At 42.6% G+C, this 15,433-nt stretch overlaps 3 long non-coding RNA genes across 3 annotated transcripts in view; 1 reads left to right on the top strand and 2 right to left on the bottom strand.

Annotated features, from left to right (window-relative positions):
- Positions 1-1,270: 1,270 nt before the first annotated feature.
- Positions 1,271-7,994, bottom strand: LOC111926737 (uncharacterized). Its single transcript, XR_002863151.2, has 2 exons — positions 7,717-7,994; positions 1,271-7,632 (listed from the first exon to the last, which is right to left on the bottom strand). It is a non-coding gene; the product is annotated as an uncharacterized LOC111926737 (long non-coding RNA).
- LOC111926736 (uncharacterized) lies at positions 7,991-13,177 on the top strand. Its single transcript, XR_002863150.2, has 2 exons — positions 7,991-8,290; positions 8,946-13,177. It is a non-coding gene; the product is annotated as an uncharacterized LOC111926736 (long non-coding RNA).
- LOC111926735 (uncharacterized) overlaps positions 8,406-15,433 on the bottom strand; it is a 32,875-nt gene continuing 25,847 nt past the window's right edge. Inside the window, exon 4 of the long non-coding RNA XR_015280601.1 lies at positions 8,406-9,694. This is a non-coding gene — a long non-coding RNA (uncharacterized LOC111926735). The remainder of the gene's footprint in view (positions 9,695-15,433) is intronic.

Here is a 15,433-nt window from a genome sequence, read left to right as displayed (position 1 = left end):
GCTGGATAATCCCAGATTCCTGCAGCCCAACTTGCAGCTGCCTTAGCTGGTCTGTTTAGCCTCCTGAAGTATAGTCATGCTGTATCACTCATAATATCACTCACACTGTAATCCTGCCCTCCAAGTTCCAACAAAGTTCACCCCTGTACCAATTTTCTTTAGCTCCCTTTGCATAAGTGACACAAAGTGAATGCTCTTGGGGATGAAAATGAAGAGCTGCAGAGCTGCAAAGAGGGTGAGGGAGAAGGTGGAAGAAGTCACATGAAATTGTCCTGAGCCTTCTCCATCCCAACTTGGTGCATCTTGTAATTTCTCAAGGGAGCAACTTCCTGGTTTGAGAGCTGTTGCTTTGATACATTTACCCTTAAAGCACTCCTGTAACACTGAGAAGTCCTAACCCTAACCCCACTTTACCATCAAGGAAAAGAGACACAAGGGAGGAATGTCATGACTGCACGAACACTTCTTTCAGCTGCAGCGCCAGCTCCAGGAGCTCCAGATGATGGCCACAGTCACCTGGTCTGGACCTTGGGGGTGTTGATGCAAGGGTCTGCACAGATGCATGACATGCCAGCAACCCAAGAGGGGAGAAAGAAAACTTGTTTTTATCCAGATCCTTGCACTGACTCACCCAACGGCCCAAACAGTAGTTCTGGCATAACAGGAAGGGGGAAGAGAAGGGGCAGAGCGCATGAGGCCGTTACCCACGTCTTTCTGTTTGACCAAAGAGGAGGTTTGGTGGCAGAAGGAGATAATAGGGTCTGTTTAGCCAACGCTACTGCTGAAAGAAAATTATGTTGTAAGATTATAAACAGGTGGTCTTTTCCAAAACCCAGCTGAGCCAGTGAAAAAAAGTTACTCTCCCCATTTTTGGTCCGCATCACCCTGTCAAATATTAATGATCCTCACATCTGCTGATACAGTTGCTCCTACGTATATTCCCTAACCCTGTCCAGATTAAACAACCCATGTTCCTAGACTTACTATTTAAAATATCTACATTAACTGAGACCCATTTGCCTAAATAAGATTATAGGATAAAATAAGCCAACAGATCTGAGGAGACAGTGGACTCCAGCTGAGGGACAATAAACAGCTGGCAGGTGGTAGTAACCTCTTCAATAAACACGATACTTTTGATGTACTGAGGGACTCCATCTATTTAGGCCCTAAATATTAGTCATGGTGATACAGAGACAGTTACATGTCAGTAAAGACCATTTATCCATAGTTTATATGTCCAGCCTAGAGTAGTAAAAACTTCAGGGGGTGGAGTTTGCCATCTTTATTTCTTTATTAATTTCTTATTATATTCTTTCTGCATGCATCAATAGGATGGACACTTATGAAGCATATGCTGAACCATATGTACATTTCCAGAGTCCCAGGTTTGTATTAAAGCTGCTGATCCATCATCCTTGCTTATACAGTGGTTCAATAGAGCCTGTAAGCTGTGAAAGTGAGCTTGCAATTCTTTCAAGGGATCACAGGATGCAGCTGAAATGTCTGCGATCTGTAGATTCACTTTGAAGTTAGTTTGGATGAAATTGCTCCACACTTAAGCTGGTAAAGAGGCAGCCGTGGCTTTGTTCCCAGGGAGCCAGCAGAGGAGAAAGCTGTGCTCCTGAGGGGTTCAGCAGCTGTCGGTTACACGCGCAGTCCCCATGGACGCGCTGCTCCTGTCCTCAGCAAACAGGACGTCACCACCAACCGCCGCCTGGGTACCTCACTTTCACATCCTCTCTGCCACGACGTGTCTGATTGCCAAAGCCACAACCAAATCCTCATTATGAGGGCGAAGCATTTCTTTAGAAGAGCGTCCCTCACAGCTGGCCACCTGCTTCAAATAAGCTAAGAGCTCGACTAAGCTAAGAGGAGGGTTTTTTTAATATCCTGGATGTTTCAAGATATGCAGTTCTAAAAGATCTCAAAATGCTACTAGTTTAGGGTGTGATCTTAGAAATGCTTACTAATTCATGTAGTCCTTGCTCCTGTTAAGCCATGAAACTTAGTGACAGACTAGAGAATCTACCATGTGATGAGGACTGGATTGTTTGAAACATCTGTTTCTTCTTGCTTAAATATAAAAAGTAATGTTATTAAAATTAGAAAAAACATTTTATTAATCCAAAATATCATCTAGTTATTTAACAAGGACTTAACAATGTGAGTCATCTGCATTAACAAATCCAGATGCTATAGTCAGAGGCAGGAAAGACTCAGGGACTGACAATAGGCTTGCTTTTTATGACAATTATTTATTTCTATTTGTTTTTCATTCCAAACAGACCATCTCTAATATTTTAACTCACTTGGTGGATTTGAGAAAAATTGTAAGTGAAGAGAAAAATTCTGGGCTCTCTCTCTCTTAAAAAAGTAATATACTAATACTATTAAGATTTTTCTAACCTATTCAGCAGACTTTGTAACAAAATTAAATGTGTGTATATCTTTTTGCCATGTTACAACTGATTTCTTTTCATACAGAGGATTGGACAAATATGGTTTTCACTTCACCACATTTAAATTTAAATTGCCATACCATTCTGTCCTGGGTGTAAACTTATTATGCATATGTTGAAGAAGAAAGGACCATATTTTGGGAATCCGTGGTGATTCTCACCAGCTAGAAATCAGGGACTCCACTCATTCTGGGAAAGGCCACATAATTTAAAATCATCACAGTCACCTTGTCTTTTATGCTCTTCATTGAAGGGCTGTGACAATTGAGCAGGTTTTCAACGTGCCTTGTGACAGAAAAATCAAAGTTCAGCAAGAGCAAAGTAAAGAGCAAAGTACTAAACACTTAGCTGATTTAATTTTAATACATATAATTTTTATACAGGGATCTTATTTGCACAGCTCAATGGAGTCATGTATTTGAAGAGCATTGCTGATTAATTATGTTGGTTCAGTAAGAATGAATTAGGATCTCTATTTTATGTCTGTTTCGAAGTTCACTATTGTGAACTTCACCTCATTCAGTGCTCCATCCTGTTCAAAAGAATTGTTGCTAACTTTACTTGGGTAGGAAAGGGAATCATAAAAATCACTATGCAAGCCTCTTGAGCATGGTGGGTTCTGTTACAGTTGTATAAATGCAGCTCGTTACTCAGTTAAGGGGAACTGACTTTTTAGGTATGCTTTGAAAACCAAGGGATCATGATTCGGAAGGTGTGGAAACTGTGGGTTTTATGACCAGACCTGAACCCAAGTTCTCTGTTCCTGTCATGAAGTCTATACTAGCTTTAAAAGTAATCTGCCTCTTTTTCTAACTGTATTGTGTATTTTACTCCTATTTTCTCTAAAGACTGCCGAAAGAACTGATTTAATTTATTTGGAATATTTATCTCAACCTGTCAGTAAAAACAAATTCACATTTCCCTTAGAAATACAACAAAAGTGAAACATACTAGACTTTCCTTTTTGCTTCTTTACTTCCAGTTCAGGAGTTCCTTTATTCAGTCTGATGTTAAATCTACTTGTATTAGAGAATCCTTTTTATCTGAGCAAATCTTATTCCTTAGCAATGAATCTCAGAACATTGTGGGGTGATTGTATAAAGCCATTGCTTTTTCTTTATTGCCCACTAAAGAAACATTTATGATTAAATGGGAAAGGGAACTATCTCATTCTCCTGAGCTGGAGATATTGGACTCAATAATGTCCTTCATACGTGTATGCTCTATTTCAGCTAACCTGTTAGAATTGCAATATAAAATTGTAAATCAATGGCATCAAGCACCTGTGAAGATGAGTAAGATTGCAAGTCATTTCTCAGATAGATTTGGAGAAACAGCTCCCAGCCAAGAACTCTTTTACATGTTCTACAGGGTCTGTCCTAAATTACCCCAATAAAGTCACTTGCTATACATCATATTGAGAAAATTCCCAGCTGTCTGATGTCAAGTACTCAGAAACACTATACATAGGGACACTTGGACTTTGAGGTATGTGACATACAACTGGATATTAATAAAAATTGAATTACAGTCTATTCAGCTGGTTATTTGCAGAGCTAAAAATTCAGAATCTTCTTCAATAATGAAAGTGGATCCTTAGGAATTTGTTAGAATCTGTTCTGTTTAGCTGTAACTGCAGAAAATGCATTATTTCTATACAAGGTGTTCCTTTATTGATTACTTTTGTGCTGGCAGGAATAGTTAAACCCAGCTACTCATAAACACTATATGGGCTAGAAAGAATGAAAGTAAGGATAATTTTGTTTGTTTTTCTTGTCTTTCTGTAATCACAATGGTATCTCTTTTTAAGCTTGTCATCTTCTGCTTGGCTGATTCTCTTGTAAGGGCTTTAATAACATGAATTTAATATGAAGTATACCTTTGTACCGACAAATATATATCAGTCAAAACCCTTACTTTCTGCATTTTGGAATAAATTTGCTAAGATTTATATATGTGCAATATTCCCAGACCTTACAAAAGCAGAGTTGTTAGTGCCCAGGCATGCTTTTTACCTCCACAGAGCTTGGAGATCAGTGCAATGTAAAACTTGGTGTGGCAGACAGAAAACATAAAATAAAAATACACACCACCAAGGTGATTTCAGCCCCACTCACAGAGCTGACAGTAGCCACTGAGCACACACTGTCACAAGGGTGTTCTCCCTCTCCCTGCAAAGGACACCAGAACGGGGGGAGGATATGTCTTAGTGTGTCAGCCTGGTGGTTTATGCTGCTCTGTGAGGAGACTGATGGCAGGTCTGCTGCTGGAAAAGGGATTAGAATGTTACCTGGAAGAATGCAAATAAAAGGAATCAAAGAATGATCAAAGAACGCATCACAGAGAGGAGAAAGTCCAAGGAGGGGCACCTGCACAGATGATGGAATCACAGAGGTCAAAATACTTCTTGGTGCTCTGGATTTAAAACTGTGAGGCAAAAGCTATAAACTAGAAAGAAAGATAGTGACTTCTTCACTTGGTGTCTTTGACTCAAAAATGGTTTCTAGAAGATGCTTGCTTATTTATGAGTCATGAGGCTTAATTACATAAAATTGCTTGACCTTTGTTATACCTCAGGTTATGTTACCTAAAGGTATCTTCTGACCTTAAATTTTATGAATCTGCATAAAGTAGCTGTAAGGGAAGAACAGCAGAATATGATGTTGTTTCACTGATTTGAATTGCAACATGCATTTGCATCTTCATTTGCATTTACTGTCTTAAGAGTAACTGTACTGACTGCAGTTGTGTGATGGAGTTGTCACTGTGAGTCGAAAAGGGGTGAATGTGTGTTCTGAATGACCAAGATCATATTTACAGGACTGATGTCTACCAGCATAGCTCTAAAGAGATGCCAGCCCTGACAGGCATAGCTGTGTCAACAGAAGCCTCTGGTAGAGACACAATTGTACCAGTAAAATGGTATTTTTACCAATAACATTTTATGGTAGTGCTGGAAGATGGTTTTATTCTACTAGCAGACAGTATCAATGCTAAACTGCTTGGGATTTTAGTATTCACCGAAAAACACTTCCCTCAGTGATTCCTAAACCAATCAGTTTTGTTGATGCTGCCAAAGAAACGGCATACAACTGGCCCTGGCAACCATCAGCTTTGTGCCACACATGACAGCATTTAATAAAGGGAGAGTGCAGAGAGAGTTTCAGGAGAAGTTCAGGCCAAATCTATTGGCCAAATAGTTATGTCAGGGAGGAGTGTGAAAAGATCAGGCTGAACAAAGTCGAAATAAACAACGACTAACAAAAAAAGTTCTTTCTCAAAAATAGTTTCTGTCATTTGAAGGAAAGGTTTAACAATACTGGCAAAAGTGATACTGGAATAAATTGCGCTGACCCTGTGGTTTTTGTAATTACAACTATACTGGAAAATTCTTTGTGGTGTAAACTAGCTCTCAGAAGAGACTCTAGAGGAAAGGGTGAAGGGTGATAACAGTTAGCACTTCATTCAGGAGCAGGGAATGAGGAGGGAACATCACTGTTTAGGTCTGTAAGTGTAGGCCAGATGCACCAGCCTGATCAGACTATGAGCAACTTTCAAGCCTTGCCCACCCATGAAAGGTGTGGGTGTTACTCTATTTTACTCTTTATTTATCTGTGCTCCCAGCCTCCATTTCCAGGGAGCTCCTAGGAGGTAGGTGTGCATGGCTTAAGGACCAGCCTGACATGTTCAGTCTCTACCGAGCTGGTGCTTAAAAGTGCAGTTCCTTACCACTGTTCAAATCTAGGCGCTCTATAATTCAGGAGGGTATGACCACTAATCGACCTTTAGTCCACCTTAATAAAGTTGTGCTACATTCCATGCCCTTTTTTTCCCTTTTTATCCTAAATAAACTTATTGAAGCCTTTCAGTGCTCTGGGGCAGTTTTTTCTCTGTAACTAGTTCTGCAATTTTAGCTTAACGATGACTTTTCTGCTCAAAGGAAGTTTATAAAACTCACTGGTTGTATGTTAGAGCTTTCACTACATCTGCACCACTCACACCTGAGCCCTTCTCCTCACTGAGGAACAGAACTGGACCTCTGGGCATTCAGAAACAGTTTGAAGGTGATTGTTGGGAATGCGTTTTTAAGTAAGGTGAGTGTTTTAGGGAAGCAAATTTCCCTGGCTGCTCTGACTGCTTCTTCTCTCTCCCTCTTGAGCTGTTGTGCCATTTGTGCCTCATGGTGCTGTTCACAGTGTTCACCCACCTCAGGGATTTTCTCCTCATTTCCAGCACCGAAGTTCTGACTCTTCCTTCACTCATCCCACCCATCACCCCCGTTGTCTGTCCCCCACTGCAGCAGCTGCCAGTCTCACGTGTGTGCAGACATCCCACGCAGGGTTGTGTGGTGCTTTGTTTCACTCATCCTCTCGGGAAAAACTTGAAGGACTGGCAGTGAGGCAGGAAGGTGAGGGATCTGGGAGGGGTATAGGCACATCTCAAGGCAGGCACAGCTAGAGGCCGGGAGAAGCAAAGGACTGGAGAGAAGATTGCAATCTCTGCTCCAAAGTTGTGCCTTGCGCCTCAGAAAGGACGGTGCTGGCACACAGGAGGTCTGGAGAACACTGAAGCGGTCCATTCCTCTCCATGAGGTGTGCAAGCAGCCCAAGGAGACAAACACAGCTGGGAACACTAATCCACAGCTGGAGCCTGTGGATTAGTGAACTGCGCTCTGCAGTTACTGCGCGTTCTTGCTTGCCCTTTCCACGGAATTTGGGCTCACACAGGCAAGGGAGAAGGGCTCAGCTGCCAGTGGAGGTGGGAGCAGCGCAGATCCAAACTCGCTCCCGTGGAAGGGCTGGTGCGGAGCCTGCCGTGCCCGGGTGAGGGAACCCTGCAGCTCGGTGTGCCCAGCGCTGCCCTTCTGCTCCCAGCTCTGCACGGGAGATGCGGCTCAGCTTGGTTTGGTTCCGCCGGTGGAGACAGGAGCAGGGTGAGGCCTGACTGCTGCCCTGAGCCACACCGGACCAAACACCCAGCGGGAATCCCAGTGCGACTCAGGCAGGACCAAAACTTTGGCATTGTTGTGGTAGACAGGCGACTCCTTGGACAAGCGGCCTCCGGCTTGGAGTACAAGCACTGCGCTGAAGCGTTGGGGCGGCGATTGGTTTGGGGACACTCTCAAGGGTCGTCTTGGAGATGGAAACATGGCGAGAGTTGTTTGCTTTTCCTGGGACGGAGAGGGAGATTTATAAAGAAAACAAGCAAACAAAAAGCCACAATGGCTGAAACAGTGAATTCAAACATCACTTACACTCATGCCTTGCAAATTCGCTCCACAAAAATGTTATTTTAGCACAAAGATTTTGGCATTAGGAGCAACACAGATCCCCATTTGTCGCAATAACACTTAATACGTGAACAAGTATTTATATGGGACCCCAAAGTGAGTGGGTAAATAAAGCGTGTATCTCTCAGTCGATTCAATCCGGCTCGGAGCAGCTAAGTTCCGGGCCCCGTTTCCGAGCCCCGCCAGGCCCGGGCCCTGCTCCGCCCGGCGCCACCTCGCGGCCGCCCGCCCGCCGCGCGCCCGGTGCCTGCCGGGAGCGCCGCCATGTCGCGCACCGCGGGCTGTGGGCAGCGCGGGGAGGGCTGGCTCCGCACACGGACCGGCCCCTCTGGAGCCGGACGGGAGAAATGTCTCTTCTTAGAGACCTTAGGTGCCTGCCTTCTTATTGTCTTCTGAGGGTCTTGCGCCAGGTCATCCGCGCAGTGGTGCCACTGGAGCTGCGGTGACACTGCCCGCCAGGGTTGTTTTTTTGGGGCAGCATTTCCCTCCATGGCTGTGCATCCCTTTCTTGTTCTACTCAGAAGTGTTTTTCTAAAAGGTACTGCCATTTAACTTCCCCGTGTTGGAACTTGGCATAGCCATTGTCTGTAGAGAAAACGCTTGAGGTAGTAGGAGTTACTATCAATCATGGTTACTTTGAAGGAGCATAATTGGAAAAAACCCTGGAAAATACTTAAAACTTTTATTTGGGGCACAAACAGCACAGCAGTTAAATTGTTAAAGGGTTACAAATACCAATGGAAAATCAATAGAGGGATTAAACAGGAGTACTGGTTTTATCACACCCTGAATTCTTATTGTAGCGATACACAGCAAGACCCTTACTAATCTGTAATAAACGTTCTCAGTGCTGTGGTGTATCTTTGCTCCATTCCCCACTTGGCGGGCATTAAGTCTGTTTTGTGATGGAGGTTTTGGGAGCAGGCAAGGAAGAAGCTGTGATCCCGCTGCTCCAATGGGCAGTACTGTGTGCTGCCAATGTCATATGAACTTGTAGTTGCCACAGCCTTGACAGGCGATGTTATAGCAAGCCAGTGTTCTGCATTCTTTTGAGAACTTAATTTGCAATACTACGGGACGCCATACCTGAACTGTGTCCTAGTGTAGTTTTTCTGGGTGTGGACCCGAGCGTCATACCCAATCTGAGTGGTGCAAGGCTCCTGGACACTGATGTATGGTATCTTCCCTCACAGGATGCAACAGTCCCTCCAGTGTCCAGACTTCTGAAGCCTGGAGCCATTGCCTGTAATGGATACTTCTCTCAAACCACCAGGACTCAGGCTTCTGTTTCTGCTTTGTTCACTACTGCCCACATGCTGTTCCTTCCCTCCAGTAGGGTGCTGACCCCTGAAATAACAGATTTGCTCAGGTGGTTTTTTCTCTTCTATATTGGATCTCTCAGATAAAGTTTAATTGAGAAGACAAAGTGGGCTTAGTGGTCTTGCACTGTCCTGTGTATGTACATCTACATTTATGGATAAACCAAGACTTCTGAGTATCTCATTCTCCAACAGAAAATAGATGTTTTGTTTAGCGTCCTAGAAGGAAATTTCCTACATTTATAGAATGGGTTTATACTACCCTGAGCGCAGAACAGGTCTTTCTCTCTTGGGTTTTATAAAATACGCTCAAAGTGGAGGCCAGAGAGAAAATCAATGATTTGAGACACTATATACTGATTTACAGAAAGATTAGGGATATCAATATTAAAACCAACATGGATATTTATGCATTGTGTTTGTACTGTTTTTGTTACCTGCATTTTATCCATAAGCTTACATCACATCAGAAGTTCCTGAGCATTCAAAAAATAGTACAAAAATGTTACATAAATGAAAAAGAATGGATAGATTCTGTTGAATATAACTGCCTTCTTGAACGTATATCAAACTGTGGTTGTAGAGAATGGAAGAATGACTTTGTGGAGTTCAAGATTTTTCTCCTGTGTAAAAGCAAGAGCAACAGGAAAGATGGTGTAAGTTTTAAAATTCAGATGGCTCAAGTGCCTTACTCTAGGAGTTGGAGGAAAGAACACCTTAGCTGTACTGCTACCACTTATGCGTATTTTAAAATAGACAGCACAGAAACTTGTGTATACTTCACGTGTCTTGCAATGTGAAGACAACTTGGATGGTTTATGCCATGTCCAAAACAAAAAGAGATCCTGTACCTTCTTGTCTAATGAAAGGTTTACTTGAGAGGGGAAAAAGCTCAGCTAAAATTGAGACATGTTGTTTCCCCTACTCTAATTCAGCTCAAAGTATAACAATTCTCAGATAAATTTTTTTGAAACAATTAAAAAGGGATCCCTCAGTAAAACTGGATTTTTTACAGATACAGTATGTGAGGAGGAATATTTTCCCCAACATTTTCTTCCTCCAGTGTCATTTTTATGTGGCTATCATGTAGATAACAGCAGGGAATTCCACTTAAGGAGATCCTTAATGGATTTAACTAATGGTTTCTTTGTGATGCTCTCAGACAGTTCTCCTGTAATGTGGATCCTCTAAATATTTAAATCCACCATTGAAGCATTTAATAGGAAGAAAGTCTCCTACCATTAGAATAAAGAAAAGGCTTTCAGCTGGAAACAATACCAAAACAAAATCTGATTTGTACAACTGCATCAAGAATCCAAGCCCACTTACTCTGTGAGGCAGCTGATACAACAAGGACCTAGGGTGCCAGGTAAACAATCAGCAGTCATTTGTATATTCAGACAATCTCTGTCCTTTTCTGTTTCTCTACATCCTCCATATTTTTGAGGGCTGTTTGTAGTGATTAACAGTTTGAGTGATCAGTTAAGCTGGTAAAATAATACTGCTTCTTATGGTTGGTACTGGCAAACTGCCTAACCCATAAGCTTGTGGAATCTTGAAAATAGTAGATAGGTTAACCTGGGATGCTTCTCCTTGTTTTGAGTCTTCTGACTCTGTTTCAAAGTGATCTTTCTTACTGTTCTATCCATTATCCTTTTCTATTCTTCTTACAAGTGGAGCCTAATGTTTGTCGAGTCCCATAATATATTTGAGCTGTAAGGAAAAACCTTTTAGAAATCTACTTACTGTATTGTCAAGACCCAATTTTTTCTCTCCTGTCGCTTGCTTGGGAAGAGCAGTCACTTCAGAAACTAACACTGGTCTTTAAGCTGTCTGCTTTGTGCTGGATTTTACCATGTTTCCCTTGCAGAAAGAACAAAATCTACTGTTTTCAGTCTAGATTGTTTCTGAAAATGATAAATAATAGAAAAATAAAGGCTCCCCGTAGCTTGCATTCAACCGAACAAAACCATAGAGCTACAGTTGCCCCGCAGCTGCCTTTGTGGTGTATAAAATACATCCCTACCTTTTGAATACATAGGACTCCTTGGAAAGAATAAATATCACTTTCAGCTAAATAAATATGTTTATTTTGTTCTTCACAGTTTGGGCAGGGACATTTATTTTCTGCAATCACTTCATAATCTGTACTGTCTAAATCCACTGGTAACCTGTTCCCTATATCTAGCCCTTAAATATAGACACTTCTAAAATTTTTTTCTCTGATATTTCTATGATACAATTAATTTCTACATTTCTACATTACACATACAAGCATGTAGAGCCATTCTGAATCCTTGTGTGCCCAACCATGGTATAAATAATACACAATATAAGCAGTAAAGTTTCTCACTTGCTATGAAGCAGGCCACAGAAAGGCCACACTGGACCAAGTTGCCAAGAACGGCACCCTCATTTGGCTCTTATGGGGAGGTTCTCTGAGAAAACGAGCAGGCACACTTAGATTTTCCTTCTTGTTGCGTCTCAGCACCGTTAGCAATAGTGCAGAACTATCAGCATGTTCCTCTCACGCTTGTACTTTATGTTGCATGGATACACTCAAAGGCTCAAATTAAAGGCTTTTTTTCCTATCTTACCCGCTGCCAGAAATGGAGTGCCTGTTTTTAAACCACGTGCTGGATTCTTTATTACGCTGTATTTCCTGCAGTTATGTAAACCAAAGAGAGTCAACAGAAAATGGCTATTGGATAGTTACATCTATGTAGTTACATCTATGTAAATCAGTGCAGATGCTGAACTAGTAGCATTTTGTATCCCCTTGCAGAGCAGAATATGCCTGCCCCAAATCAAAAGTGGGGTGAAATTTATTTTGGGGGAAGAAAAGCATTAATGAGTTAGTATGTGGAAACTGCTGTTACTTAGAGCCACTCAAAACTTTTTTAATCCAGATGCTTGTGTAGGTAATTATGTATGTTAAGTATGTTATGCATACGTGCTCTTGCAGCCCCAAAAACCCACTGTACCAAAGAAGCGTGGCCAGCAGGTCAAGGAAAGTGATTCTGCCCCTCTCCTCTATTCTGGCGAGATGCCACTCCAAGTGTTGTATACAGGTCCAGGGTCCTCAGCACAGGAATGACCTTGACCTGCTGGAGTGAGTCCAAAGGAGGGCCACAAATGATGATGAGGGGGCTGGAACACTTCTATAAAGACAAGTGTGGGACTATTGGGGTCTTTGAGCCTGGAGAAGAGAAGGCTGTGAAGAGACCTTAGAGCAAGTTTCCAGTTCTTAAAGGGGGAGCTACAAAAGAGCTGGAGAGGGACTTTTTACAAGGGCATGTAGTGATAGGGCAATGGGAAATGGACTCAAACTGAAAGAAAATAGAGTTAGATAAGATATTAAGAAAAAAATTCTTTATGGTGAAGGTGCTAAGGTATTCAGAAGGTTGCCTGGAGATGTGGATGCCTCATTGTTGGGTTGCAATGCAAGAAATAACCAAATGTATGTATTCTATTACCATCTATTAAAACCTGGTGGGGCAGTTCTTTATCTCTTCCATGACCCATCCCTCCTAACTCCAGGGGGATATCTTCTATTAATGGGCCAGCTGTTAAAAACAAGTGTGGCAGTGTTATCTCTTCACAACCCATGCTCCCTCCAGGGTGATGTCTTCTGTAAATGGGCCATTGAGTCTTACTGCATGACTGATAAAATTACATCATCCCTTTGTGAGATGCTCCACCCCTAGGAAGAGCCCAGCGTTCCTACCTGGCTATAATCTGAGATTTGGAGCACTGCAGTCAGCCTTTCTCTGGAGGCCGCTGAGGTGATAGACAGTGTGGTCACTCTCCTCTGGAGGAGGAAGAACCTATAGCCTTTTGTCTACTTTGTTCCCTTTCAAGGGCAGGCCTCAGTTGAGGATCCTTGTTATGGTTACTTGCTATCTTGCCCCCAGCATGCCTTTCCCTCATATTTATGTTATTTGTATCTCATTCCCCCTTCCCCTGAACCCTCAGATCATTTGCCCTGTTGCTGTACCCTGCCCCTTGTGTTTCCTATATAAATCCCTGCTTCCTCTCACTCCGCATTGTTCATCCCATGATCCCTCTGGAGAAGAAGCATAATAAAGGCTCCCTGTGGAACTCCATATGAGGACCCGTCTCTTCATTCCAAGTCACCTGAGGAGCACCGACAACTTCAACAGCCCTTCTGAGGGCTATTGCTAAATCACTGGGGCAAGGCAGGTGTGCCTGTGCGCCTGAAAGATGTCCCCAAGGGGATGCTTCCTGGGAAGGTCATGGCACCCTGATCACCACTGCCCGCCACAACATTTCTCCACTGGATTCCCAGAGGAAAGACCAGACCCATCTACACCACCACTGGACTTTCAGAGGGAAACTACACCCTTCTACAGGATCACTGCTTCAACAGAACCACATCTGTCATTCCAGGAGGACTGCAGCTATCATTTAATCAAACTGCTAGCAACACCCTGACCAACAGGGTGTCAGGTTGTATTCTGACTCTGTCAGTGTTTGTTTTTTTTTTACTACTGCATTTTTATTTTAATTTTCCTAGCAAAGAACTGTTATTCCTATTCCCATATCTTTGCCTGAGAGCCTCTTGATTTCAAGATTATAATAATTTGCAGAGGGGTTGTCACTCTATTTGGAATGGCGAGAAGAACGACACAGACTCTCCTGTGTGTTGAACAGGAGAGAGCCTAAGGTTTATTACTTCAGATCTTCTTTTATAGACCGATACACGAAAGTACAGAAAGGTAAAACTCTTATTGGTTGATGAACTAACACATTACCATCATTGGTCAGTGGGGTACACCGCTCCTCAACCTTCTCTTGCAAGAAAACAAGAAACTGACGAACAGCACCTGCAAGGCTGTCTTCTATCTCTGAGGATTGTTTTAATTCCTCCTTATGATTTCCTAGGCAACTTTCTCAGGCAAGACTGAGAAAGTTATGCAGCCTGCTTTTCCCCAGGCACTGTGCTCCCTGCTTTTGCTTGTCTTTAGCATCCATAGGGGGGTTCCATTTTACGGAGAGTTCCTGCCTTCCTTAGCAGACACCAGTCTTTTCAAATCCAGACACTCATTCTTGGAAGTGTTCCAAGCCAGGCTCTATGGCACTGAGCAACCTGGTCTAGTGAAAAGTATCTGTCCATGGCAGGGGTCTATTTTAGGGAACTAAATAGTCTTTAAGGCCCCTTCCAACCCAAACCATTCTATGATTCCATGATTTGCATAGTGGTTAAAAAGCAGAGAATGCAAGTGTTGAATTCATGATAAAGGGCACTTCACAGAATCAGAGAATGGGTCAGGTTAGAAGGGACCGCAGTAGGCCACCTGGTCCCACCTTCTTGCTTAAGTTGGGTTATACTAGAGCACATGGCACAGGATTGTGTCCAGATGGTTACTGGATATCTCCAGTGAGGGAGACTCCACAACTTCTCCGGGCAACCTGTTTCAGTGCATGCTCACCTGCACAGTAAAGAAGTTCTTCCTCACATTCACGTGGAACTTCCTGTGCACCAGTTTCTGTCTGTTGCCTCTTGTTTTGTTGCTTGGCACCACCAAGAAGAGCCTGGGTTCATTCTCTTGACACCCTTCCTTCAGATACTTAGGGACATGGATGAAGTCCTGTCAGTCATGTCTTAGGCATCTAACTCCTGTTTTTGTGCCTTTATGCCTTGAATACCTTCCATTCTTACCTAAATTTTTTATGTATTTACTTTTGAAGGTGTTGCCTATTTTATCCATGAGAGCAAAGAAAAGATAGAGTACTAGTCTGAATTGGTATAGGAGCAAATGCTTCCAAAAATAGTGTGATTTTTTTTTTAGAGAGGCCCATCTGTGAATTGCTGCTTTGTGCTGACCCACAATTTATGCAGCTTTTGCCCAAATCTATCAGACGAAGCTCTTTATTAAATGGCTTAAAAATAGTTTGTAAGTGTTACAGGCATTCAGTCAAATTAGTCACTTAGTCAAATCATCCTTTCAACTGGTGCTTTCAGCAAATGGTTAAAACATCATTTTAGGAAGGGCCAGGTGTATGATCTAATGCCTGAAAGCAGCTCATGCTCAATGACATAATCCTAAGAATAAATGTATTGTAAGTGTATGGCCAAACACAAGAGAATATCTGTCATCAAGTAGCTAGAAGTGCCACATGGTTTTTGTATCACTGTGCTGGAGCCACTGAGTGTTGTGCAGCACTTTCAGCTCTTCTGAGAAAAATAACCACGTACTGCTTCAGCACTCCCTGGATCCAGGGCAGATGTTTTTAAGAAGTCCTTAACTGGCAGAAGTTAAGTCTTGCTGGGTGTCTCTTCTAGATGGAATAAACTAAAACTCACAGAATTTTGCATGTACAGCTTTTAGTGGTATATT

Source organism: Cyanistes caeruleus, chromosome 2 (genome assembly GCF_971803275.1).
Source record: "Cyanistes caeruleus chromosome 2, bCyaCae1.hap1.1, whole genome shotgun sequence".
Taxonomy (NCBI): Eukaryota; Metazoa; Chordata; class Aves; order Passeriformes; family Paridae; genus Cyanistes; species Cyanistes caeruleus.
This window is presented reverse-complemented; position numbering and strand designations above follow the sequence as displayed.